Source organism: Arabidopsis lyrata, assembly GCF_000004255.2.
Source record: "Arabidopsis lyrata subsp. lyrata unplaced genomic scaffold ARALYscaffold_123, whole genome shotgun sequence".
In the NCBI taxonomy this organism is placed as follows: Eukaryota; Viridiplantae; Streptophyta; class Magnoliopsida; order Brassicales; family Brassicaceae; genus Arabidopsis; species Arabidopsis lyrata.
Genome location: NW_003302464.1, coordinates 5,379 through 10,279, shown reverse-complemented (window position 1 = coordinate 10,279; position 4,901 = coordinate 5,379). Strand labels below are relative to the sequence as shown.

Sequence of the window (4,901 nt, the reverse complement as noted above, 5' to 3'; positions counted from 1 at the left end):
ATATCTTCTGACAATCTCCTGAACCTCACCCTGATCTACCCAAAACAAGACTAAATCTCTATCGAGAACCCGCTCTGATACCAATTGTAAGTGCGGATGAGGTACGATAAATTGTAGAAAGTAAATGAGACAAGAAATTTGTTAACGAGGTTCGGTTTTTCCTACTCCCTGGGACCACGTCCAGATTTCGATTCCACTAGAACAAGAAAGCAAATTACAACCAATTCGCAAACGCGTAAAACAAGCACAACCCTCTTGATTTACCGCTCCCTTCTATAACGTGAAACCTTAAGGATAATCTCTACCCTTAACTAAACTCCCCCTTGAGTCTAGATTTAATCAGGATAACCTAACCCTGAGCTAAACTCCCCTTGAGCCTAGACTTCAAAAACAAAACCTCTTGATCACACAAGCACAAACCCGCCAAAACTAAGTTGCACAAAACCGCAAAACTATGTTGCACACACCCTTAGAAAGCTCTCAAAGATTTGTCTCTATGCCTCAGCTCTCTTCCTTCTCAAAGACGTCCTCAGCTCCTCCTTATATAGCCAAAACGATTTCCTAATCACCATAGGAGAAGATTTCCAATTTCCATAAGAAAAAGTAAATTTCCTTTTATACTTTTCCTTTTTCTCACCAAACTCCACTTTCATCAAGTCTTCCAAATCTCTTTAAGTCCTTTTTCCTTTGTGATTCATCCTCTAAACACGCTCCAAACATATCTTCTCAAACCTTCTAGAAACCGACACTCAACAAAAACAGTCGCATCTTGACTTACTTCTTGAATCATTCAGCAACTCCATCAGACAAACTCTTGTATTACTTCTTGACTCATTCAACAACTTAATCAGACTGCAGCTACATCTTCATAGGCTACAACAATGCAAGTCTAACACTGGCTCCCTATGGAGACTATTGGCGTGAGTTACGTAAGATTGCCACCGTCCATCTATTCTCAAACCAGAGTATAGAGATGCTTGGTCACATTCGTTCTTCAGAAGTAAACACGTTGATCAAACACCTATACAAAGGGAGTGGTGGAACTTCTATAGTAAAGATTGAGATGTTAGTTCCCAACACACTTTAACCAGCAGAACCAATGACTTTTTGGAAAATATGTGGCCGAATTAATATATGAACAATTATCGGCCGCAAGCTGTAGCTTGCCCTGCTTGTAGTCAAGGCCGGCACTGCGAGTACTTGGCCGTGATTCCTATGATAGGCGACGTTATTCCATGGCTGGGATGGTTGGATTTTGCAAAAATTTCTCAAATGAAGAGATTATTTATGGAGCTTGACTCAGTCAACACCAAGTGGCTCCAAGAACATCTCAAGAAGAGATCAAGAAATGAGAAGGATCAAGAAAGAACAATCATGGATCTACTACTCGACATCTTACCAGAAGATATTGTGATAAGTGGACATGTACGCGATGTCATTGTGAAGGCAACAATTTTGGTATGCATATTTTCACTATACTCCCATTAATTTTGATATATGTTAGATAATCTCACAAACAATTAATTATGAACTAAGAGCATTCCCAACCTAAGAACTCTTCTCAATTTTTTTTATCTATATTAATTTAATTATTTCAATATAATTTAATTATCCTTTATATATTAATTGAGAAACAATTAATATTTCTCAATTAATTGAGAAATTAAGAAAAAAATATATTAATTGAGAAACATTTTTTAAAAATAATCTTATCTTTATGTGTGATTAACAAAAATGTCATGCTGACGTGTCGTTCTCACATGGCTTTTCAATCTATTTAATAAAAAACCCAACATTTATTAAGATATTTACAAATTTTGCCATTAATTTTATTTATATTTATTTTTTTCCACTTAATTTATGTTTTTTTTTTATTTTACTCAATTAATTAAAACGAAAATACAATTAATTAAAACGAAAATACAATTAAAATATGCAATTATTATATACAAATCTATACAAAATGGAGTACCTAATATTTTGTATATTGATTAATATATCAAGATATATATCATAAATTATGATAAACATAAATGAAGATTTCACTAATCTTGATAATCATTAATATACCACTGTTTATCTATCTAATAATATAAAAATCGAACACCTTCAATATCATTAATATATTAAAATTGGTTAATAATTGTTTTATCCCGCATATAGTGTTGGTTGTTATCTAGTTTTTGATTATATATAAAGAAATTGACCAGCTATATAATGTCACATGTCACATGTTTCCTTCTTTTCCTTCTCTCTTATGTTTCTATTACTTTTTATTATTTAATCTTAAGAACCTCAGTTAGAAATCACCGTTGGAGGTGCTCTGGTATACGAGAAATATGATTTAATTCACTCATTGTTTGAAATGAAAGTCTACTAACATAAATGTTCGGTTTCTGGTTGTAGGCTCTCACATTAACGGGATCAGACAGCACATCCATCACTTTGACATGGGCAGTATCGCTACTACTCAACAATCCTGCTACTTTAAAAGCAGCACAAGAAGAAATTGACAATTGTGTCGGGAAAGGTAGATGGGTTGAAGAATCCGACTTACAAAACCTTAAGTACCTACAAGCTATTGTTAAGGAAACTCACCGACTTTACCCGCCCGCTCCTCTTACAGGTCACAAATCAAAGAATCTTAATTTTCTTTAAATTTCTTATTACATGACCTTATTAATCTTGTAAATATTAAACCCATTTGGTTATATAAAATGATGAATGATCAGGAATCCGTGAAGCACGGGAAGATTGTTTCGTGGGAGGATACCGTGTTAAGAAAGGCACACGCTTGCTCGCCAACATTTGGAAACTTCATAGGGATCCCAAGATCTGGCCTGACCCCCAAGCCTTTGAGCCTGAGAGGTTCATGGAGGAGAAATCACAATGTGAAAAGAGCGACTTTGGATACATTCCTTTCGGTTCGGGAAGAAGGTCGTGTCCGGGGGTCAATCTTGGTCTAAGAGTTGTACACTTCGTGTTGGCTCGAATGCTTCAAGGCTTTGAGTTACGCAAAGTGTCTGATGAACCAGTGGATATGGCTGAAGGGCCTGGTTTAGCCTTGCCAAAGATTAACCCGGTCGAAGTTGTTGTAATGCCTCGACTCGAACCGGAATTGTATAGTTCACTCTGAATTAAACCATTGTGTACTCGATAATTATTTGGAGATTCTTGTGATCACCCCTTTGTCGATGGTTTAAAAACAATTTGGGAAAGGACAGCAGAGACGACATAAGGTTGTCTCTACAACCAACCAAGCAAAAAAAAGAAAAATGTACGTTGAAAATATGATGATTTCAATATATTGAAATGATTGAGGTACAATAGTTTATACAAAAAATTACATAGGAAACTACAAATAGAATAGATCTACAATTTCTTCTTAAAACGATTGAGAGATATTATGGACTATAATTGGTACTTAAGAAGAATACATAATACGTTGACTCAAAGTGTATGAAGGTCAATGTTTGACACAAGGAGAGCTGAATAAGGAACGATATCGATGTTATAAAATAGGGATTATTTTCCTTTCTACCACATTTTGGTGGGTCCCTTACTGAATCTACTACTTTCTCAAAATCTTTTCTAAACTACCATATTTGTGTGGTAGAGAGGACACGGTGTGACGAAATTACCCTTCTCTTTGTTTTGAAGAGAAAACGATGACGTCAGAAACGAGACCTGATGTAATGATGGCAAAGTAAAAATTGACTTTGCTTTTGAATAATCTTTTTCTAAATATTTATTTGACCAACACAAAAAAAATTACGTAAGTTGAAACATATTTTGTATTTGCTATACATACGAAAGTTGTGGACAACATTTATTAACAAAACTATGTCATCATTACAAATTAAGAAAATGGACAAGATTATGTAACAAAACAGAAATATAATCAACAAGGACCATAACATATATGATGCGTGGACCAAAAAATATAATGGACAAAAAAACATACAATTTTGACTAGTCACATACGACCTAAGTCATCTTATCTTAATTTTGTCCATTGAAACTAAAAATTTCAGCCCTTCTGTCGACGATCCTATTCCTAGAATTCATCTTTTCCACCTATAGACAAAATTAGAGCATCATTGTTAACAATTGGTCCACGAATTCAAAGATACAATATATTCATGAAAACATCAAAATTCAAAGATCTAAGTTTTCCAATGAAAGATTACTAGATCTTAGGATGTAAAGAAGTGGAAGAAGACAACGAGAAGATCTTGACTTACTAATAGCGACAACGGCGTTGACGAAATTTGACGGTGATATCTTAGTCAATTAAACCATATCACGGCGGCGACGTTAAGGAGCTCCGCCGGTGACATCGTAGTCAACGGAACCACATCTCTTATCTTCTTTTCCGTTCTTCTAGATTTGAGTTGGACATATATTGAAGAGTGTGAGAGAGAAGATGGAGGAAGAAGATAGCAACGAAAGAAGAAAAGAAGAAAATGAATTAATAAAAAAAAATCATACTTTTGTTTATGTGGATGGTAAAATGGACTTTTCCATTTACAGAAAGTGGTATAGAAGAAGAGAAATGAAAAAAGTGGTATTTTTGCTAAGAGCATGTACTGTGTATGGTAGAAACGTTAGTTTTCTCTATAAAATATAACGCAAATATATATATTATTATTATATGATATGTGTATGAGCAATAATTAAAAGAGATGGAAAACGTAGAGAGGAAGAGCAAGTGGAACAATGACTCAACTTCTCTCTCATTCTTATTACCAATCCTTCGTACAAAGCAACATATATATAGGGGAATAAAAACTTGGTGATCAAGCTACTTCCATGCTAAGTAAACAATAGATAAGAGAGGAAGTGGATAATGATCCGTAATGGATAATTACCATTTTATAACACACCCCCTTAATTATCTA

At 34.5% G+C, this 4,901-nt stretch overlaps 1 long non-coding RNA gene and 1 pseudogene across 1 annotated transcript; one reads left to right on the top strand and one right to left on the bottom strand.

Annotated features, from left to right (window-relative positions):
• Window positions 1-3,183, top strand: part of LOC9298932 — a 6,171-nt pseudogene extending 2,988 nt beyond the window's left edge.
• A 631-nt stretch (window positions 3,184-3,814) lies between these two features.
• LOC110226337 lies at window positions 3,815-4,884 on the bottom strand. Its single transcript, XR_002330401.1, has 2 exons — window positions 4,245-4,884; window positions 3,815-4,077 (listed from the first exon to the last, which is right to left on the bottom strand). It is a non-coding gene; the product is annotated as an uncharacterized LOC110226337 (long non-coding RNA).
• Window positions 4,885-4,901: the final 17 nt, after the last annotated feature.